Source organism: Chroicocephalus ridibundus, chromosome 1 (assembly GCF_963924245.1).
Source record: "Chroicocephalus ridibundus chromosome 1, bChrRid1.1, whole genome shotgun sequence".
Lineage (NCBI taxonomy): Eukaryota > Metazoa > Chordata > Aves > Charadriiformes > Laridae > Chroicocephalus > Chroicocephalus ridibundus.
The window spans coordinates 74676469-74700610 of record NC_086284.1 but is presented as its reverse complement, the minus strand read 5'-3'; the positions used below and the strand labels follow the sequence as shown (position 1 = coordinate 74700610).

The following is a 24142-nucleotide window of genomic DNA, read 5'->3' as shown; positions in this document are numbered from 1 at the left end:
TGCCAAGGGTTTTATTGTGTCGCTCCTGATTTACGGGGGTCAGGCTTGGTGGGTGTCTGGCTCGGCAGCTCCATCTCTTGGCAAACACCCGGTAACGAACATACTGCACCGGCTCTTCATGCAGAGACGCGTGATAAATACTTCTCAGTGCAAAATACGCCTCATTTCCTTAGCGATAACGGAGGGACACAACTCTCACCTAAAACAGAAGACGGAATTCTCTCGTGTACTTCCTTCGGTGTTTGTTATGTTATCGACTGTTGCCCTGGAAACAGAGTCCCCAAGTCAGAAACCGGCAATTCAGAGAGAAGCAGCTGGGTTTTTTTTCAAATGTTTTAAAAATATATAATTACATTTTTTAACCTGTTACTATTTTTCAGTCATGAGAATTGCTTAAGCAATTCCTGGATAAGCATTTTTATTAATAAAAAAAAAGGTTGGAATGTTCTTTTCTGATCAGCCAATTTGCCCCTGTGGTGGCTGATACAATCGTGAAATACACAGCTACACCATTATCCTTGTTTGTAGGTCAGTATCTCTAATGAGAAAGAAAAGCCCTGAAATTATCAATCAATTATGATTATTTGCTGCACCGTGGCCTTCTGCAGCCTGTATGACTGATGAGCTGATCAACGTCTGCGCTTCCGAGTGAACCTTAGTGATTTATCCTAGTTGATGAAGTGGTTTTGCTCTAAGTACAGACTAGTCAAGCCAAAGATTTTGAGACTTACTAGTAAATCATGGTAATTCCTTGATATGACCTGTATTTAAAGTATTTTAAAAATGGACAATATTAAAAAGTACGAGATAACTCAAGTTATCTTGTAACAAGTACAGATAAACTCAGGCTCTGGGACTGGAGAGGAATAAAATACAAATATAAAACAGTCTTGGGCAGTCAAGTGACAAAAGATTTTTTGCTGAGAAAGTTGGAAAATGAATAAAGAAACAGGAGAGTGAAAATCGTGGAAGGCAAAAAACTTTTAAGTAAACCAGGAGAGGAGTTCGGATGAGATACCAGCAAAGCAAGATGCCATCACAGATGAATGCAGCATTTTCAAACAGAAGATGGTGCCTTCTGAGAGGAAGAATACGAACTACATCTTCTGGCTTCTAAACTTAACTGTCAAGAGTCAGAAAAACACTCAGGTGTCACTGTAGGCATATTGTCGGAGATGTCTCACAGTGATAAAAAAAAAGGAATAGTTAGGAAGGAAAAACAATGCAACACAGAAGCGATACTGAAAATACTTTTTATTACCCCAAGTTAGCGCATTGTGATCGGTTCCGGACACCTTGAGAAGGACAAAGCAGAAATGAAATGAGTTCAGAAATGACAATGAAAATAATTAGAGGCATGAAAAGCTTCTAGATGAATAGTAAAATAAAACCTGCTCACTTCAGAGAAGGGAAAAGATAAAGGTGTTCAAAATAACGAATGGCACCAAAGAAAGTGAGTCCTGTTCATCATTTCCCATCATACACAAGCAGGAGGGCATCTGCTGAAAATAAAAGGCAAAGGGTGAAAAGCAACCCTTTCCCACAGCATACGACTGCCTGGTGCAGTTTCTTGCCACCAGAGGCAACCGAGGCCAGGAGTTTCACGAATTAAAAGGGAATGGAAAGGTGCATGGAAAAAAAGAGAATGCGTTAAGTGCTAAAAATAAAGTTGTGATTTGATTTTAATGGAGCTTATCTTCCAGTGTAGGCTGCAGGACATAAAGCAGTCTTTGAGGGTGGGCGAGACCAAACTTTTTCCCCTCAGAGGACATTCTTTTTAACTGCCTTGCTCCAGCATTTCTCAGACCTTTCACCGCTGGACCTGGCACTTCCCACTGTCCCAGAGAGGATGCGGGAGCAGATGCAGGAGTGGCTGGTTATGGAGTAGCAGGTCCCGGTCTACCGCACCAGCGAATGGGAAAAAGCTGGGAGAAGCTAAATGTGGCCACGGGGAGACAAAAAGAGACTGAGTTTGCAAGAGCGCAAAAATTAAAACCAGCCCCACAGTTCGGCCCAGTTCCTAAGCAGCCAAACTTTCAGGCAGTGATGCTCCCACTTGGAAATTAGCAGGGGAAAACAGAGAGAAGTTCCAAGCAGAGTGCTTTTCAGGAAAGATTATTAAACTGACACCAGCCGTTGAGGGAAAATTTCACTGCCTGTGCAAAGCAGAAGAGCTGTGAGTAACCCAGGAAGCAGCGAGGGTGGCAGGAGATGGCAGTTGCTTGAGTGTGACCTGGAGATGGTGTCTCTGCTCCTAGACAGGAACAAAGATACCCTGCATTTCCCTACCTGGTCTCACTTTCACCCCTGTACGATGACACATGGTAACTCATGCTCACTCAATTTATTGCTTTTATTGACAGTTTTCCTGTGTTGTTGCTGTCATTGAAACACACTGTAAGAACAGATACATTCATTTCATTTTTTTCTTAGCGGCTTGGCTAAATCTGAATCTTTGGGGGCTTTTTTTGAAGGCATGGAATAGAAAAATAGGATCCGTTTTGGCATATGCGCCATATCCCACTTCTTTCAGCGTACTCTGAGTTAAAACTTTCAGTAAGGCCCATTGTTGCTCTCAGGGACTGCATGAACAAGCAGGGATGCTTTACCACTTTTGGAGATGCCAAGCAGGAATCCCACTGACTACTGAGGGACTCGAGGATGGCCAAATGCCTAAACTAGGAATAAAGGTTTGTGGCCGAAAAGAGATGGTATAGAACATACATAGGCTTTCAGTATTTCAGAAATGCTCCACCTCGTTCCTTGTTTCAGCATGTTTTTAGAGATGTTCTCTCTCTTCCAAAGTAGCACACATTCTGAAGTCTGCTACGACTTGAATTTAAAATATAACAGATATTCTTGTGCGTGTAGGGATGGAAGTTTCTAGCCAGTAATTTTTCCCCTCACAGCATTGTTTCTGCCCCACGGTTCTTACTTTCGTGCTATTTTAACTCTGCTTCTCTCACCTGATCTTCTAATGTGTCCTCATCCCCAGCTAGTGTGGTTAATTACGCAGTCACTCTGTTCACAGAATTAAGTGTGACACAGGTTTTTATGCAACTGATTTTTTCTTGGGTAGCATTTTCCAAAAGCCTAGGTGAAAAGATTCACTTTATGCCTCTGTCTATATATTATGTGTGTTTCCTTTTGCTTAGTAACTTGAAATTCCATTGCATATAAAAACATTCATTGTCAACCAATTTTTCTTTCCCTTAAAGATGTGTAAACCATTACCCACTACGAGTTCTTCTATAAAGGGCAAGCTACTGTTTTGAGAGCCATGCACTCTCTCTGAGATTTTTCCCATTTCTGCATAAAAGTTCATCCTCCGAGCACAGCCAAAGGGGAGAGCCGGGCAGACAAACAGGGAAGAGTTTCACACACCTCTCTCCGGTCCCTCAACGCATACTGACAGAAACAAACATGGCTGAGAACACCATCAACCTGATCTGCTCTTTGACTTTTGGTTTTTTGTATAGAGAGGCTGCTCCAGTACACAAATAATTATGAGAAAGTTGATGAAGTTTTGCAACAGGCAATTTAAACATTGAACCAGAGCTTAGAATGGTTGGCATTTACAAACATACAGAGATATTTTGCTGTCCAGAACAGGGAATATTAACCAGCTGAAATACTTATTCACAGACCTTTCACAATCCAGTTCTGTGTCTGCATAAGACTCTTCAAGCCGATCAGAAATAGGTACAAGGATTTCAGTGAAAAAAACCTGTAAAGTCAAAAGTCTTTAAGCAGCTTGGAGCATGTAAAACTTCTTGAAAAGATGAAGAAGAAAGTCAATGGAACAAAAAGGACAAGCTTGTCTATGCGATCATCTCCAGCTCAAGCTTCTCTGCTGATGCCAGAGGGATACAGTGTAAATTTAAAACAAAAAAAAAAATGAAACGAGTCTGATATCTTCAGCCTCCGCAACAGCATCAGCTGGAATTACACAGATGCTCTCATATCAGTTGGTTCTGCATCCCTGCTCCCCATAACCAGATGATGTGCTCTCCTGGGTTTTTTGAAGTTCAGCTGAGACGGGCAGCTTGAGTTAAAAACTTAATCCAGGGAAGACCAAAGCGACTGTGGCAGAGTGTGAGCATGTGTGTGCATCCTGAAAGAAAAAGCAGAGGTAAGATCCTTTCCATGACTGCTCATCCTTAGCCTTGCCCCGCAGGCACCCCACCCAAAAACTTGGAGTTGGCCTTGGATATACAGGTAGCACAGGGAGGGGACGACACTTTTTTCCAACACTTGCCTTTACAAGTAACAACTCCTCCAGCTGGACAGCTTTGCATCTGACTAAATAAATGCAGCTCCGCAGTTAGAGGACTGTGGAACTCGGGAACTAAGACTTCAGCGAAACCCATCGCATTTGAAGGAAATTAATTTGCTTTGCCAAGCCAACTTGACTTGATTTTTCTGAAATAGAAAAATTGACCAGCTAAGCCAGAATGTAAATTTATGAAGGGATTTGGAGAAACTAAAAAGTACTTTTAAAAAACGGAAGGAAAATAAGAAGAGGGAAAATTATAATGTACCAATTAAAGTGCAATGTGAGTAGTCTGCAGGATTCTTTTTATTGTGTTTTTCCAGGAGTCTTCAAAAATACTGAAATTTAGCGTCAGCACCTCAGACTGGCAGCAAGAATGACAACAATAATAATAAAACACCATATTTCAAATAGGCAAGCAAAAAGCCAGGTCTTTTAGTTTTTATTCACTGTATTAATAGCTCATATCCATTAAAATTCATAGCAATTTCAATGGGAACATAATTTCATTGCATTTTTTAAAATCAACAACCTGTAGATTCCTGTGACAGTGCTTTAGGCTCATGAAAAAGCCTGACAGAAGTCAGAAATGGGCTTGCATTTTGTCAATGTTTGCTGCCATCACTTCCACTTCTGAATCAAAACTAGTACGTCTGCACACATGCACCCATGGATATACATCCTGACATATTTTCATAATGATTTCCTTCCACCTCAAAAAAAAAAAAAAAAAAAAAAAAGGTGGGTGGTTTTGTGTTGTTTTACCAAGGCAGAATATTAGTAAACACCCAATTGGTTCACCCCTCAGTCTCGGTAAGGCAGATGAAGAACCAGAGGAAGAAAGAGAAGTGCTTTAAAGTGTTAGTTTGTAAGAGAATCACGTGCAGCCTGTTCACAGATCCTGAGACAGGCTTTTGGGATCTCAAGGTTATGCACGTATTTTGACAACAAATAATTCAGCTCTGAAAAAGAAAGCCCGCGCCCTTTAAAGATTAAAGAAAATCTTATGGCTCTGTTCCTACAAAACTGTTTGAAATGGTTAAAAAAAAAAAATTTAAAATACATAAAAATAAAGAGAAAGGCTCGAGCTTCCCAGCGTGACTGCAGCCAGCCCAGCTGCAGGGACAGACCTGGAAGGACATACAGCCGGCTCAAAACTGGGAGGGAAACAAAGTGCGCCTGGCATCCTTCTCTCTGGAGCTTTCAGCTGTCCCTTTGGCCCCTCGCCGGCTCCTTGCACCTCGCTGCGCTCTTCGGACCCACCACAACAAGCCAGCCCCCAGCAAAAGTTCAAAGCCTCATCACCTTCCTGCACCGGGCAGAAACTGCAGCCCCGGAGCTTTAAGGGAACGGTGTCAGCCGGGCCAGATGGAGGGAAGGGGGGAAAAGCTGCTGCATCAGTGTGTAACACTTGGCACCCCAATGCAGGGAGTGAGACAGCAAAGTCGGCAGCAGTCGAGCCTAATCCTGGCCAGCGAGGGGGAGAGCAGCAAAGAGAAAGCTGAGGGGGGAAACAGCAGGGATTCCCCCCCCAGCAACTGTGGTATTTGAAAGCACAAAGATACACGCTATTTTTTCGACTGTACGGACACTTAGCAGGAGTTGAGGATTATTCGTGCGGAGGAGTTCAGAAAAGGCTGTAAGCGCTTTGGGAGGATCCTAAACTGAGTGTAAACTGAGTGAATCTCTGGTCAGCTGTGAGAGGGAAGCTGCAGTGATTTATTTTAGCTGAAAGGGGGTTTTTATAAGCTTATAGGCTTCCTGGGACCTTTGCTTACCGCAATGACCATCATTGTGGCAGTGTTCAAGGCGCCTGCTGTCTTCACCTCCTGCTTCTCTCCGTGGAGGGGATGACACAGGCACTTCTATTTCCAATGCTCATAATTATTTTGCGTGGGAAACTGAGCGTGAGGGGACTTAAATCCTCTTTTGGGAGGCTCTCAGACCAAAATACATAAAATAATAGCAAAATACACCAGCTGAAGCTATCAGAAAGGCCTCCACCATTTCTACTTGTGCTTTCTGAGGGTCCGAGGCACTACGGTCTCAAATGTGCATGCCCATCTGGTGGGACAGCCCAGCCCCACAAGCCAGGACCCAGCTGGTGACTATCAGCAAACAAGGGAAAAAGAAATTACAGGCTCAAAGAGAGGAATCCAGAGTGGAGGCCCCAAAACACCCACGTACTGTCTATTATACTGCAAAGAGGTCCAGCAGTCACCACCAGCAGGAACCCTGCCCAGATGTGTTAGGCAAATCCCTACTGATATGGATTGCATCGCTCTCTGGATGCAGCTAAATCACACCAGTGATTTCTGCTGTCCTTGAAACTTTAAAATACACAGTAAAAGCTTTTTCTTTTTTTTTTTTTTAACCATTGTTAAAAATCAGATTGCCCCATATGTTTTATATTTTCAGTTCATTTGCTGGGATGGAGAATACCTTTGGGCAAAGTCTTTGTTTCTTCAAACTTAACTCAGCTGTACTACCCATACAGATGAACAGCTTTCAGAAATAAGGTGCAGATAAGCCCAGCAGTAAGTACAGACTATAGTTTCTTTGCTGTGTAGATGGTTTCTTTCCTCGTCGTGGCGCAGCCTTTTCGGTTTCAGTGTGCTTTGTCCTCAGTTTATGCACCAGTTCCCCGTTTCTTCAGCCCTCCTCAACCTCAAAATTAGGGTTAGGCAGCAGCTAAGCTGGAAGACTGCTCTGACCACTCCTGCTTGCACACATGGCTTCAAATCACCTCCTGTCAGAGGCCAGCTTCCCTCCTGGGGCAGCTCATGCAAAGGGATTTTGTGAAGGACCAAAGCATCCTTTCCTCCTCCCCACAAAATCCCAGCTGAATCACACCACCGTGCACCAAAAAAAAGAGAGCAGGGTTGAAGTGGCACCCTCCTCACGCCACCTTTCTGCCTGAGACAGGAGGCAGAGCCCCCTGTGCAGCAGGCACCGGGTTGGGGAGAGTGAAGGAGGCAGGTGCCAGTGGCCGGGTCACGCAGGCATGCCAAGGGCTTTGGCCACGTCCAGCTGCCACCCTCCGCATTAACTCTTGCTCTCTTGGCGGGGATGGGAAAAGCAAACCCTGGAAAGGAGCTGGCAATAAGGGGGGTGCCTAAAGGGCCACCTTGGAAGAACGGGGTGGTCTCTCACCTCGGTCCCCTGCCTGCCACCCATGCTCCCTCCCCGCTATCCCTCTGCCTTCCGCATCCTCCCCAGGCCTGCCAAAGGATCCCATTTTACACGTCTTGCTCACCCTTGAGCAGCCCTACCCGATGTCCACAGCCCCTCTAGCCTCAGAAAGGTCTTCTCAAAGTGACCATCACATGCCAGATGTGCTCCCTTTTGTCCCAACCGGCACTTCTACAGCTCTGGGATGCTTCAGACTGAGCATCAGCCGAAATTGAAGAGCAACACACCATCCAAGCACCGTGTAAGAAGACACCTGATTTGGATGTGGAATGGATGGGGATCAGCATAGTCTGCAGGGTTTGGGGGAGGCAGGGAGCGGATGAGGACCAGCAGCTGGAAAGGGAAAAGGCAAGGAAGACCAGGAGGGCAAAATGGGGAACACAGAGGTTTGGAGGCTGGCAAGACCATGAGGAAAACAACATGCAGGGGGAGCAAAAAGGGAAAACTGGAACTGGCTGAGTAGTGAGAGCATGAAAGAGCAAAGCAGGGAGGGGCGCTGAGCAAGGCAGCAGGAAGAGCACTCTATAAATAAAACATGGTACAAGAAGCACAGGAATCTGGGGAGAACCAGGAATGCAGAGAAAGGCAAGTACGTGGCATCAGGAGAGAGTGAGAGGTGCAAAGCAGCATGCAAAGACAACGTAGAAAGATTAAAGTAAAAGCTTCTATGTTTGGGAGCTGAGAGGCATTGAGACTCTCCTTTTTTGTTTCTTTTCTGTCCAGAAATGCCTATAAAAGTTTCTGACAAAGCATCCCAGCTCTCCCAAAAGCCTCAGCCACCCCACAGAGGGCAGCTGGCAGCTGCTCTCTGCCACCTTCTTCATTGTGTACCTGGCACCGGTTCTGCAGGGAAACTTGCATTTTTGTCCTGGTTGTTGGTATGTCTGCAGGTATCAAAAACATGATGAATCCACGTGTTTTCTTTGCTTTTTAGAAACCCAGGCTCCCAATCTTGGTTCCATTTGCCATGGCATGTAGCATAATGTAACCCCTGTACAGAAAACACGCATTAGGAGACAACTCGCCAAGGACACTGCTCCGCTGACCAAGTTTACTTCTTTTCAAGAGAACAGATTTCAAATGAAATATTTAGAGCAAATGCAAAAAACCCAAATGTGTTCCTCTTAAATTCAAGCACGTGGAAGAGAAATATTTTCATTTTATTTTTCTGGAGGAAAAAACAAAAGCATCACACTTGCAGAGTGACACAATCATACTACCCAGAGGGGTTTCCAGGTAAAAGCAAAACCCACAAATAGACAATTCAAATTTCTTGAAATTACATTTTCCTCAATAAATGAATAAACTCACTTCATTTTTTACCTCAAACTTTCTATTGTTAATCTGTAAAGCACAGTAATGCTACCTATTCATCTCTTCAAGGTGTTACGAAAATAAAGCCCTGTGAAGCACTCAGATGCTATAGTGATTATCATCACAGGAAAAGGCCAATGAGGAAACAAAGGACATTGCCTCCAGAACAGGGTTTAAATCATGCATGAACTGTATGTTAACCTTAAGACCCACATAAAATGATGAGGAGGGAAAAAACATACTGAGGCAAAAATCCTGCAAGAACAAATATGTTGTGTGCTGATATAATTAAAGGCTCCATGGCTCACACAGGCACCTTCTTTCTGACATTCCCTAGGAGATTTTTAGGCAACTCGGCAACCAGAGGAATGTTTTTATTAGTTAATAGGTTTTGTGTCAAACTCTATTTGATTTGCCTTGTATGTGTAACTTAGTCTCTCACCTGGATACCTGAGAATATTATGAATTTTTGAGTTCTTTTTCCATTGGACTAGGTACCTCATAAATATATTTAAATCATACCATATACATATGTACAAATAGTTAGGATAAAATCCTTTAATTTCTGTTCTAACCTATGTCCACAATCTATGGGTTTTTTGCTCTGGAAGTCTTTCTTTTTTTCAGCTTTTCGTTCCACTCTGTCTTCAATAAAAAAGAAATGCTTCCTAATCACAAGACGTGACGGAGCTTGCTACATTTCGAAACAGCAGTATGCTTGGGCGCTTAAGAGCATTTGGCTTTGTGCTTTGCATCTAACCAACAATGCACCCAGGTGAGCTGCTATTGGACAGGGACTTAATCCCTGTCATGTTTAATCACTACATTAAAAGATTTAAAGACTAACGTTAAAGGCCATTCAATTTGGGCACCATAGACTTAAATGACGGAGTTGGGAAAAGCCACTTGGGTTATCCAGGCAAAACCTGTTTTAAATCTTTGAGAACAAAAGCCAGGAGAGCTGAAACGGAAGCTCCTTCTCTGTGACCGCCCCCCACCGGCTCAGACATCCACCCCGATGCCCTCAGCCTTCCTGCAAGTTTCACATACGAGGTGTTGCTTGCACCATTTACTTAAACAGCTGCAATAAATGGTTAGCTCTGTCCCTCTTCTATTCTGCTTGACACCAATAAGAAAGTTATTAGGTCGGTGCTGAATGCACTGAAAAATCCCATCCCTGCTCGGTGCGTAACTCTCTGCAGCGAGGATGACTCATCTGCTCCCCAGTGCAGAAGACATGAGGGGGCCATTTTACATTCCCTCAAGAATTTGACCACCAAGTATAAAATCTCCTGCTTTAATCCCACATTGTTTCAGAATGTGACTGCTAGCAGCAGTAGCCAGGGCTGTTCCTGCCCGTCCAGTCAGCTAAGGAGTTAGAAGCCTTTCTTGGATGCGTGGACTTTGCTACAGTTCCCCAAGTGCTGTTACTCTGTGCTTAAGACGGATCTCAGGCAGCTGAGAAATAAAAGGGGGTAGAAGGTGTAGCTGCATATCCAGGTTTGTTCCCTGAGGCCACACTACTCCCATGTTGCATAAACTGCACCAGCTTCCAAGTTCAGTTAGAATCATAGACTCATAAAACCGTTTTGGTTGGAAGAGACTTTCAGATTATCAAATCCAACCGTTAATCTAGCACTGTCAAGTTACCACTAAACCATGTCCTTCAGCACTACATCTACACATCTTTTAAATACCTCCAAATGTGGTGCCTCAACAATTTCCCTGGGCAGCCTGTTCCAATGCTTGACAACCCTTTCAGTCAAGAAATTCTTCCTAATATCCATCCTAAACCTCCCTGGCGCAACTTGAGGCCATTTCCTCTTGTCCTATCGCCTATTACTTGGGAGAAGAGACCAACACCCACCTGGCTACAGCCTCCTTTCAGGTAGTTGTAGAGAGCGATAAGGTCTCCCCTCAGCCTCCTTTTCTCCAGGCTGAACAACCCCAGCTCCCTCAGCTGCTCCTCATAAGACTTGTTCTCCAGATCCCTCACCAGCTTTGCTGCCCTTCTCTGGACACAGTCCCGCACCTCAATGTCTTTCTTGTAGTGAGGGGCTCAGAACTGAACACAGTATTTGAGGTGCAGCCTCACCAGCGCCAAGTACAGGGGGATGACCACTTCCCTTGTCCTGCTGGCCACACTATTTCTGATACAGGCCAGGATGCTGTTGGCCTTCTTGGCCACCTGGGCACACTGCTGGCTCATATTCAGCCAGCTGTCAACCAATACCCCCCAGGCCCTTTTCTGTCAGGCAGCTCTCCAGCCACTCTTCCCCAAGCCTATAACCCTGCTGGGGTTGTTGTGACCCAAGTGCAGGACGCGGCACTTGGCCTTGTTGAACCTCATACCACTGGCCTCGGCCCATCGATCCAGTCTGTCCAGGTCCCTCTGTAGAGCCTTCCTACCCTCAAGCAGATCAACACTCCCACCCAACTTGGTGTTGTCTGCAAACTTACTGAGAGTGCACTCGATCCCATCCTTCAGATCATTGATAAAAATATTAAACAGAACTGGCCCCAGTACTGAGCCCTGGGGAACACCACTTGTGACTGGCTGCCAACTGGATTTAACTCCATTCACCCCAACTCTTTGGGCCCGGCTACCCAGCCAGTTTTTTATCCAGCGAAGCATACACCCACCCAAGCCATGAGCCACCAGTTTCTCCAGGAGAATGCTGTGGGAAACGGTGTCAAAGACTTTACTAAAGTTTAGGTAGACAACATGCTCAGCTTTTCCCTCATCCACTAAGTGGGTCACCTTGTCATAGAAGGAAATCAGGTTTGTCAAGCAGGACCTGCCTTTCATAAATCAGTGCTGACTAGGCCCCTGGTTGTCCTGTACATGCCGTGCGACGGCACTCGAGATGATCTGCTCCATAGCCTTCCCCAGAACCAAGTCAGACTGACAGGCCTGTAATTCCCCAGATCCTCCTGGTCCTTCTTGTGGATGGTGTCACATTTGCTAGCCTCCAGTCAACTGGGACCTCCCCAGTTAGCTAGGACTCTTGATAAGTGCTTGGTGAGCACTTCCACCAGTCTCCCCACAGACTTGTGTGCGCCTAAGTGGTGTAGTAGTTCGCTAACTATTTCCTCTCAGATGATGGGGGCTTCATTCTGTTCCCCATCCCTGTTGTCCATCCCAGAGAACAACTGGTCTTACTATTAAAGACTGAGGCAAAGAAGGCATTAAGTGCCTCAGTCTTTCCTCATCTTTGGTCACTAGGTCTCACCCCACAGTTCTCCAGTCCAAATCTAGTACCTTGCTTTGATTTGTCAAGTTGCTTATGACTCTAGGCCTCTGAAAAAACACCTCTCCACGTTTTCAGCCACGCAATTCATCAGTCAGAGAACTCTGATGCTACACATGAACTATGGGGCAAATGCAATGCCTTTTGCCGTGTGTCCCAAAGTCTCAGTCCCTCAATGTCCACATGAGGGGACTGATGGAGGCCACCATGATTCTTCCTTGAGTTTCTTACAGGTTTTCTTCCAGTAGAAACCAGGGTAGGCAGTGGGGGGGAGGAGTGATGCATGCCAGTTGTCTCTCTAATGTGCTGTCAGGGTACAGGCACCACAGCTCAGAGGCATCCTCATGGTTGCCCAGATAGATGCCTCATGTCTCAGAGGATATAATGTTCAAAGTCCCTTTCCCCAGCAAAGACCAAGTTTAATCAATTTCAGAGGATGCTTTGAGGATAATTAGTTGTTTAACCAGACCATTTCCAGCGTGTTACTGAGAAAACCAGAGAGCTTTTAGTCCTTTAGTTCGTACTTGCTTACTTGTCACGCTAGTTAACTTCGCTGCTCAGTTTGTCTCTGTGTTAAGTGTATCTGGAGGTCGTATATAGATGCATCAAATAAAAGAACAAAGTAATTAAATTAATTGGCATATTTATTTTAACCATATTCCTACAATATAGGTGGAAACTGAAATTCCAGCTGAGATGGACACCTGAGATGTCTTCCATTGAGTAGGGAGAAAATACAATAGTAGAAGACCATCATAAGGAACTCTACTAAAGACACAAGATCTTTTTAATTGTATTCATGAATTCATATATGAAAAATCAGGTTTCAAAACTCAAATCACGAGACGGCTGAAAGAGAATTTGGGTCTATAGCAAGGTTTCCCCACATTACAATCCCTCTTCTTGCAAAGAACGGTACAATGGTCTGAACCTGCAAAACCTGCCTCATATGACCTTCCTTGTCAACAAAGAGGGGCTGTCCAAAGCCTCTTACATTACTTTCCCAAGGGGGTAAGACATCAGTATTGTGATAGCAGTGCATATGGTATCTTTATAATTGCTTTATCTACAGATAAAAATTTAGTTTTTCACAGACAACTCTAAAGTAATCATCACTCTTTCCAGCTACCAGAACCTGGCACAAACTTCCAGGGAGCAACTCTGTCTCAGTAATCAGCTTCTGCCAGCACCCGTGGAGCAAAGACATCCCTCCCTGATGCTTTCCCTGCAGCCCTTTTATCTATGCTGCCTTGACTAAAAACATTTTCACAGACACAAAGCTAACAATATCACACATCTTTTCAAACATCAATTCTTCCTCATATGGTTAAAAAAAAAAAAGAAATGGTAAAACAGCAGACTACAGAGTGATAACTGCTGATGTAGAACCTACATCATATAAGGATCTTATCAGTTAAGGTCATTCCTTATGAATGCTCATTTAGATTTGCAATGCCTCTATATAAACAATTAGCAATTTATTCCATTTATACCCATTTTATGTTAACAATATGTGGAGTCATTCAAACCATGCAACATCCAATTAAAAATAAGCCACTGTTGTTTTCCTATTAATTGCTTATCAGGATAATAAAAATTGCCTTTGTCATAAGTATATGGTACCTCAATACAAGTAGGTTTCAATACTCCAAAACAATCTTTTCAAATGCTAGCCTTTATCATACGTTTGCCTCGTCTTTTCATGCATCAACATGCATGTGCGCGCGCGCGCACACACACACACAGAGATAAATACAAACAAAAAAGCTAAGAAAACCAAAAAACTTTCTGGCCCAACCACTGCTAGCAACAGACACTTAAAAATGAAACAAATCATGATCTCCGTACACAAGAGAATTATCTGCTCGAGTAGGTCAGAGAAGGCTTGCCCTAGGATGTTGTTTAATGTAAATGTAACGTAAAAGACTTTGCAGTTCAAATATTCCATCATTCACATGACTTTCCCTATAGTCTGTGGCTTAAACAGCGTGGAAAATGGGCTTCTCTCGTGATAAGTTGTTTGTGTTTGGTTGTTGTTTTTTTTTAATTTAAGAGAGTGGAAACTGAAAGATGAGCACAAAGGAGTCACCAATGGGTGTCACTCTGTGAGGTGGCCTCTCCAGTTCTCCCTCACTATAAACATGTGTCTGTGGAAGGAAGATAAAGGTTGCATGCCCTCTGTGTCTGTGATGGGACCGCATGAGAAGTGTTTTCTTTTCTAAGGAAAGTTCAACATGAAGTATAGAGCTGTTGTTCCTTGTGTATTCCTTACCCAAATATTTGCATATTGCCACAGTAAGACTGACGATCAGAACTTCACTTGGTATTAAACTTCAGAGCTCATATCTAGTCATGAGTGTTTTGACGCTAATTTTGATATTATTTTCAACTATTTTCAGTTCATGATTTTACGGATTTGGCATTACTTTATTCAGAGGGGGGGCGGGTAGAGAAGATTTAGGCGTGATAACCAGTGTTTCATCTAATTATGTCTTAATTAGTAATTAAGCATATGACAGACTTATGACACACTGTATGAAAGTACTAATTCTAGTATTACGAGCATTATAGCATTAGAAATCACTCTACAACTCTAATTCCAGTTCATAAACGATGACAAGCACTTAATATACTATATAAATCTTCACTGAGGATCCTACATGCTTATAACTAAGCTTTTGAGAAGCCTGGAGTCTTGGCAGAGAAATCAAACCACAATATTCACTCTCAGGGCAGAAATTTTCTTGAGCAAATCTTGCTTCCAGGTTCAGTAGGAGTGTTCTTATGGATAATCAAAAAAAAAGTAGAGGGGGCGCCTTGCTACATTTAGGAGCTCATCTGTTTTAATTGAACAGTGGAGAGCATAACGGTGTCTGTAAGCATGGAATCAACCAAAATTATAAGATGAAAATGGAAGGATGTTCCTTCTGGAATGTAACATGCCAGTCTTAGAAACATCAACACGGATACTTTAATGAAAGATAAACCCCCATGCTACACAATGCAATTTACCGCATTTCCCCTCATTCTGAAGGACAGATCCTTCAGCAATTTCCAGCTGTTCACTTGAAGCTGAAGAGGGTAATTTGTTCCCTGAAGGAAAAATTACCATTCCAACATGGAAGTTTGCACTGGTGATCGAGTCTCAAAGATGCAATTCTTATGACTTCAGCTCCAATAGCACACCAACTTAAAATTTACTGTACATTTTTACCTCCTTTATGGTCATTACAGATAAGAAGTCCTAAATAACTGACAAGAATCTAGTTTTGCTCATACAGAAAGAAAAAGAAACCAAAACCCAGCAGACTACGCCATGATATCCACTGCTACAGAATCTACACCATATAGGGGTCTTACCCTTGAAGTTACGCCTTGTGAGTGCTCATCCAGCTTTACAATGCCTTTATGCCTGTAATGACATCAATTTTGATCAATTTAGAAGCGTGCAATGGCATTAATTTTCAATATCCTCTTTAGAACAGTGAGGATACCAGGTAAGGTACTTCTTAAATCAGATGTCACTTGTGAAAAAGCATATAGGCGCTCACCCACTGCTTCCTTTCACAGAAGCGGTGTCAGTTCAACCTTTCAAGGTTACAGAATAATCCCTGGGCACAGAATCACATCTACCCTGTGATTTTTTTTTTTTAATATTTCGTTCTGTAATTGCAAGGCTGTCAGGGAACTTGTAGGCTTACAAAGGAAAACCTGACAAGAAGTCACAATTAACGTTTATTGTATCTGTTTGAATCTGATTCTCATGTGCATGAAGAGCACTATATTTCTTCTTCAATGTCTCTAAACACTGTGAAGTCGCTGGTTTTCATTTTTAAGTGCCTGCAATAAAGGATCACTGTAGGTTAGTAAAGAAAATAGTTCAAAGGAGCTTGTCCAATCTTTAGCAACACAATAATTTGCTCACAAGCTGGGCCTTTTCCATATAAGTAAAGTACAATCAGCATTTCACATTTCCCACAGATTAAACACCAGCCTAGAAAATCAGCACCAAAAGCAATAAACTGTTTCATACCTGAGCAGACTTTCTGAGAGACCAGAGAATGAAGATCCTGTTTTAAAAGATACTTATTTTTAGTTCAAATGAGTTCTGCATCCAGATAGCTCCAGTCATCACATTTGAAAGAGAAAAGCAATGGGAACAAGGAGCTCTGAAGCATCTTGGTAAAACTCCAAGGTCTATTTCCACCCTAGGGGCCAAACCTTTCACTACTTATTCAGGCAAAACTCCCACGTATTTCAACTGGGTTTTCCTCTGTCACGTAGGATTTCACTTTCTCAGTGAAAATACCTGTATTTCTTCAGCATGACAGACAGAAAATATTATTTTCTAATATTCCAGAATGTAAAATTAAGAAAGCAAAACTGTGAAAGCAAAATCACGAATGCAAAGAAGATCCCTTACCGTAGATCTGTGCTTGGGCAGTGGTGGATTGACATGTATGGGATAGATGTTGAATGCTTTTCCAGACAAAACACTTACTGAATGCATTTGCTGGGTACATAATGGCTTGGATGACCCGTTCTGTTACACGGGTATTACCAGTCCAGAGTGTATTTCAGCTCTGGGGTCAAGAGGTGTGACCTGGCCACATGCCAATGTCACATGGGGCTGAGACGGAGATTATATAGTAGTTTCCATAGAAAGGCAATGCAGGCACACGGGTCAGATGCAGCCTGCAACATGCTCCAGCAGGACACCAAGCATAAAAATACATCTTTCAGCAGGTATCTGTATGGCATCTCTCAATCCTACGCTTCCGGGGTGAGCTTCGCACTGGGGATAGTGGTTGTCTCAGGAGACAAACAAGTTATAGCAATTTTAACCTCTGGGTTCAAACACAATTCATTCCCATTTTGGTAATAAATTAACATTTTCATCCCCTTCTCCCCAACTATGCTCCTTAATGGTCAATGCCTTCCACGTCCTTGTCCTTCTGCCCCCTTCTCTGACGCTCCTTGGAAGTAAGGCGGGGAGCAAGACCCAAAACACAGGAATTAAATGTCCACCTAATACTAAAACCAGGCAATTCACTGGGACAAGACATTGTGAGGCAGCTTAAACTCTCCTTCTCATCCCCCGTGCCCTCTTACTTCTGCGTTTTCCTGCAAGGGGCAGCCAGCCAAGCATCTGGTGTTTATATACTGATAAAAAAATGTTGTGACTTGTATATTCTACCTTTTGGGTAAGAACAGGTCCCAGGGTCCCACTAGCTCCAGGAGGTCAAACCTGGTATAGCTGTCTCTGTGGCAGGAAGAGCTACAGTAAAATAAGTATTGCTGCTGAGGAAAGGAGGGGAACCGGGCTTCTCTTCTAACATCTTCTAGCACCTGAGACAAGAGAGGTTGGAGCTGTGGCTAACGCTTTTCCTTCTCAAGCTAAATAAGGTTTCATCTTCAAGCAGACACCCCTCGGGAGTGCCCTCTTTTTCAAATTAAAACCTCCCCAGACAACAGTATTACTAATGCAGCTGTATAAAAATACTGGGTGTGGAAAGCTGCATATTGTATGCTAATTACTTGAGACTTCAACTTTTCAATTATGTCATGATGACCTTTTAAAAATCATTTATCAACTGGAAAAAATATGGATAGCTGGTTGGACCTGATTTCACCAAGGTGCCGCTGCAGTGCTAATAACCAAACCATACTTTGTATTCAAGGAACGAGCTGTTTAAATAGGAAAGTAATTATGACATTACAATGCCAAAGGAAGAAAAAAAAAAAAGTACATTGAATTTGTCACCCTGTAGTATAACCCAAGGGTAAAGTGAGTTTCTGGCATGAAACAAGTTTCTCTTGGAAAAATAGTGTGTCTCATCTCAAAAGCAATATTACCAATTGGGCATTGTGCGGTCCCTTGTTTTATAAAAACATATGCTGTGTTTGCGCTGGGATTGCTTGTCAGATATTTTTTTTTAGCCATGTCAGGTTGATAACTGCAGATGCCTGCACCCTTCCAAGCATTATTAAGCATGTCACATTAATTGCACAAAGTCATTTTGCTCTGCTCAGCAAGTCAGACTGCTATATATATCTTGGAAAAATAATGTAGGCATGTGGTCAGAAAAACAGCTGTCAGTCAGGCTTCTCTTTTACAACCGAAACAACAGTTAACCCAAACCTGCATAGCGATGTGAAGCAAGGCGGTTTCAGCTGCGCTGCGTGCTGCAGAACATACTAAGATGTCCCCATGAAATCTTCGAGTAAAGAAAAGCACTGCTCCCAAGCATCTTTCACATCTACTGGTCTCAACTTCTTCCTGAAACCAGACACCACGTCAGGCACCAGGGCCAAGCTGTGAATGTAAAAAAATGCGCGATACGGCGCAGCAGAGAGAAAAAAGGCAGAAAAAAAAACGGGTTGAAAATCTCTGCAGTGCTGGCATCCTCACGGCACAGAACCAGAAAGAATGTAGAATGGTCAAAAAAAAAAAAAAAAAAAAAAAGAGAGCATTTCCAGCTCATTTGCAGAGATGACCAAAGGAAATACCGTGAAGACCTGCAGCGAAGCGCACACCCCTCATCCCATGAGGAAGAACAGAAATGTCTATATTCTGCTCCTTCGAGAAGACTGGAGGAGGTAAGTGCAAGGCTGGCAGAAAGGTGGTACACTAGAGTTGGAGATGGAGGGGTGCGCACGAGCTGCTTCTCCTTTCACCCTATTTCTTTCCAGAGGCCACTGTGCCGGGCAAAGCATTCAGGGGAAAAAAGACTCTCTCACGACAAGCTTATTTCAGCAAAATGCAGTGGGAAATCTCCGTCAGCTCGCAGGGAGGAACCGAAACACCCTCACTCGATCAAGATTAGTCTTTGAGACAGAAGTGGGAACTGCTCCAAGGTAACATGAACCTCCACATCACACCTCAACCAAGAGACCGGTTCGCCTGTTTGTGTGGGGAAAGGAGAGAACAAGTATGCTTCTCAGGACTCAGAAGCATGCACGGCCCTTCAGAAATGACCACGGAAAAGTTCAATCCTTCAGGTTAAAATGAAGAACTATACGTAAGTAGTTCAGGTCCCAGAATGAAATATTGAAAACCCCTCTCAATAGTATGTTCACTGATCACTCATCACCTTTTCGTTCTCCAGTGGGAATTTAAGTTAACTGGAGGCATACCAGACAAAAGTGGATATCGAGTTTAGTCAAGGAATGAAACAAACTTTTCTGAATATTGCTTGCATTTAGCTTCTGTAATTTTCAAACTAATGTTTCTATCTTGGGAATAAAAAGAGCAGTAATTTGGTAGAGTTTAAATATGCTCCTTGCTATTGCTACACATCAAAGCTAAGACTGGTTTCAGACATTAAAAATCAACACTGGGAAAAAAACACACAAACATACGGGAGGTATAAAAACATATGGGAGGTAGGGGGAATCATATCTGGGCCATCCCCAGAGGCCTTTGAAAAGCAAAGTGCCTGTTTCCCTGTTTCCACTTGCTTCACTCGTGTCCGACCCCACTAAGAGTTTTACCACAGCTCTTAGTACAAGGAAGGTCACATTTACCATAAGTGGCAAAGGGCAGAGTGGGCTGGAAGAAGGGGCTGGACAGGTTTTAAGGTTTTGGGGGCACATAACTAACCACTTTAATTTAACTCCTCGCCATCATGACAGGACTCAGAGGAGAAAAGGTTAGAAACAACACCCACTTCAGTTGTGACCTGCCTTCTCCTACATCCAGGGCTTGAGCTCAAAGCACCTCACTTGCCTGCTTTCCTGGCCACGCAGCCTCCACCACACGGTCTTGGATTCACTGCCTGCTTAAAATAAGGATTACACTGTATTAAGCCAACTGACTTGCAGTCCCCTACGGACAGCCTTACGAGCTCAAGTCCCTGATGTCTGCATTGAAAACAACGAGATCTGAGTCAAGAGTGTCATCCTCGCCGCCAAATTTCTGCCAGGGAAAAAGAGAGGAACAGAAGAGAGGACAGACCACCACAGTCTATCATCACCACCCAGCCACGACAGGGATTTTTTATCTCCCTGTTGCCCAGATTAAGCTCTAACTCACAACTTCAGTATTTCATTATATTGCTGATGATCTTTTCCCCTTCTTTATCTTTTTTATCTGCAAAGGGAGGCACAAAAGCTTGAGCTATCAGCAAGCTGTAGCATTTGGCTTGGCGCCCAAAGGCTCCTAACACTTCAGTGTACTCCCTCTGTCTAAAGAGGATTAACTAAGGTAGATTGCTCACAAAAAGATGCCTATCATCTAAGGGGTTACACTTACAGAGCTTCACAATCTAATTTTCACTCACATAATTATTTGAAATCAACAGCAAAAAAAAAGGTACTATCAGGTCTTTTTTACTGGGGTTTTCACATGAAATGAGAACAGGCAATGTTGTGTGTGTGTTTACAAAGACATCTCCAGAGGAATCTATTTTCTACAAAGCTCTGAAGTGAGACATCAACATCTACTGAAATTAATACGCAGCAGTCTTGGCTCATGCTGGCATTTGTCCAGCGTCACAAGTAAAGGGTGAATGAGGCTGGGGATTCTATTTTTAATGTCCTTTTCCTCCTGCTGGAAACCGCTGCCCGTTCCACACAACTTGTGTATGAGGCCAGTTGTATTCGTTCCCTTTCAGCAGTTAAAAAAAGACACTTGTTTCCAAATGTTCAGGCGCTAAGATTAGATTTTCTGCAGGGCTTCTACTTAGCGACCAAGTTATTAGCTAGAATTGTTGACTTTTACTTTTCCACCGAGCATTCCTTCAGTCACGCAAGTGAAGCATCTCACTGGAGCCTGCCCTGTGGAGGGGATCGCTGCGAAACACAGTGCCACCACTTGTTCTCCTCAGCTGCAGTCCACACCCAGGCCCTCGAGCTGCCGCAGGGATTAGCGAGGAAGCAGGGAGGGAGCGGCGGCTTTTCCACTGGGAATTGCAATCCGATTTCTCCAAATTCAGAGTCTGCCCAGCTGGGCAGATCCAGTTGCCTTCCAGCAGCTGGCTGTGCCAATGTAAAGTAGCTGAAAGCACTCAAGGCAGCAAAAGCATTTCTGTAGCCTAATATCCAAGCGCTTCAGAATATGTAACATACATAAACGAGGCAGGAACGTACAATTATCCCCTTTGTGGCAGAAATAACTTGGGCACACCGATGGCCACAGTTAATCTACGGCTAGTAGAGCTACTTCAGAGTAAAAAGTTGCAAGCACATGATATAAAAATTAAGTGTGACGTAATACTTCCCCCCAGAATAGCAGTTTATCCCCAGCAGAATCAAAGTGAAATCCATCAGGCAGCTTGGTCACCCATGCAACACTGCTATAGAGCGATTTGTCCTGGGTATATTCCTTAACATACCATTCTTCGCACATCCATAGCCAATGTGATTTGTCTCACACCTCCTCAAAGCAGAAGGAAGGCTAGATCTTCTCATACCTGTGTCCTACTCCGAGAAGTCTCCTTCCCGTACCTCTGCATACAGCCAGTGCAACACACAAACCCCAGCATCCACACCAGCTGGATCCATCCTGCACATTTCCTCCATCTGCTGTCCTCTGCCTCTTCCTTACAATTGCATCGGTTTCTTCAGAGGAAAACCCTTGACGTGTCTAAGCAATATCATCATCCCTGGAGGTATCTACAAGATGGGTAGACGTGGTGCTTAGGGACATGGTTTACCAATGGTTTTGGCTGCGTTAGGTTAATGGTTGGACTTGATGATCTTAAAGGTCCCTTCCAACCTAGACAATTCTATGATTCTATGATTACCTCAGAGCAGTGATGAGCCACGAGCTGCCCAGCAATAACCAGGGACAAGATCGCAGGATTGCAATCAATAGTTCCATAGACAAAAATGCACTTGATGCTCTGCAAGGATCAAAAAACCCAACTCCAAACCAAGTGTCAGCTACTATTTGGAAAGAAAAAGGGGTAAAGACCGTCACCGTATAAATCCATGGTGTCCCTATCTTGGATAGTTTGAGCAGTGCTGGTCCTTCCTGCTATAAGGATGCAAGATGACCAAATGTCCTGATAAAAGGTATGGAGACAGCTTCCATGCAAGGATGAACTGGGATATCTTCCAGAAAGGGCTTTAGAAACATCATCTAAGCATGCAAGGATAAAATTGTGACGGCTAAAGCTAGGCCAGAGTTGAAACTGGTCAGGGATGTGAAAGACAGTAACAGCCATCTGTAGGTACATCAGCAGCAAAAGGACTAAGGAAACTGTGGCGTTGCTGCTTAATGGTGCAGAGCACCTAGTGGCACAGGACATGGAGAAGACTATGCCAGTGCTGTCGCTACTGGCCAGGTGGGCTCTTGGTGCTCCCAGATCCCTATGGGTAGCAGCAAAGCTTGGGGGAAAAAGGTGCTGCTCACAGAAGAGGATGAAGTTTGGGACTGTTTCGAGAAACTGGACATATGTAAGCTCATGGGATCAGATGGGAAGCAACTAAGCAGACTGAAAGCTGGCCAATGTCATTGTGAGGCCACCTTCTGTCATCTCTGAATGACTGTGGTATTCGTGGGAGGTCTCCAGGGGCTGGAGGCAAGGAGGATCTCAGCAACTTATGGCCTACCAGCTTCACCTAAAACTCTGTGAGGTTTTTGCCAGACTCAGAGCAGGAAGGTGACTGGGAACAGCCAGCATGGATTTATCAAAACCAAACACGCCTGACCAGCCTGAGCAACTCTGTGATGAGAAGCCTGGCTCTGTAGGCAGGGGAAGAGGAGAAGACATCGCTTACTCGGACTTCAGCCTGTGACATGCTTCCCCATAGCATCCTTATAGTCAAGCAAGAATAGGGACTGGACACGCAGGCTCTGCAAGAGAGCAAGGGAAAAGCAGCGAGAAGGTGCATCTTCCAGACCCAGTTTTCTCATTACTTCTGAAGTGACAGGGAAGCTCATGGCACAATAAACCTTGTCCTGGGTCCGAAATTTTAATACATCCGAGCTGGCGGGTTTCGCTGCTGCATGGGAGTGAGCCTCCAGGCGCAGAAGTCAGTGTTCCCTTCGGCGACTATTTTTAGATGAAGAGCGACGTCCATCTGAGCGCCACCACGCACCCAGCTCTCAGACCACACTGCAGTCAGGAGAGCCCTTTGTTTAGCCTTAACATTTCCACGACACACCTGCCCACCATGTTCCTCATGAGTCCCCGGCCTCTCCGCGCTGATTTATGACGATGTGGTTTGAGCCCACTGGTCTCACCAGCCATTATTACCCTGTAGGTCTTCCAAAATTGTGCTAAAAGCTGTAACGTATCCATCTCTTCTTAAAAAGATCTTAAAACACTCATTTCCTGGCCCGGAACAAATACTTGGCTTCAGTATCACGCTTTTGAGGATTTACGTTTATGGTTTTAACAGCTTATCCTAACATTTAAGAACTCATGCTTCTCGATTATACTTTAAAAAAAATATATATATACTCTCTGCCAGGGTCGAATCACCTCTATTTAATTCCCTTTATTGAGGGATGTTGTGGTTTGGGATAATGTAAAAAAGACTCAGATCTGCTTTCCTTTTTTCTCCACTTAGTCCTCTCCCCGCCCCCCCCCGCCATGGTCGCAGCTCCACATTTTTAATACCTAAAACGAGCCAACATCCCAGAAAGTCGATTTTTCCCTCGCGTTGCCCAATTCGGAAATTATTTGGTCCGCCCGCTTCTGACGCCGGCACGCAAATTTTACTGCTGTTTTTAAAACTCCCTCAAAACTCCCTCAAAACTCCCCTTCCCCCCCCCCCCCCCCCCCCAAAAAAAAAATATTTACGTTTAAATACACGTACGCGCCTCGCGTACGTCTCCATACACGCGTTCACGTGCCTGTGCCCCCCTACATACACGCGCACATATGTGCCCGTACGCGTGTGCATACACACCCCTACCCGCTCCCGCCGACCCCGCCCGGGGGGCTCACCTCCCCCTACCCCCCCCCACCCCGCGCACGCGCGACTCGGAGCTCCGCCCCCCAGCCCCCCCACCCCCGCCGCGTCACCTCCCGGCGGAGCGCCGCGCCATAGGGAGGGGAGCTCCCCTCGGCCCCGCTGCCCTCTTCCAAGATGGCGGCGCCCGCCTCACGCCTGCGGGCGCGTAGGCGCCGCCTCTCCGCCCTTCCGCCGGGCGCCGCGG

General features: G+C 44.3%; 1 long non-coding RNA gene across 1 annotated transcript; it reads right to left on the bottom strand.

Moving 5' to 3' along the window:
• Positions 1-1281: 1281 nt before the first annotated feature.
• LOC134517952 (uncharacterized) lies at positions 1282-16054 on the bottom strand. Its single transcript, XR_010071779.1, has 3 exons — positions 15391-16054; positions 8297-8456; positions 1282-4114 (listed from the first exon to the last, which is right to left on the bottom strand). It is a non-coding gene; the product is annotated as an uncharacterized LOC134517952 (long non-coding RNA).
• Positions 16055-24142: the final 8088 nt, after the last annotated feature.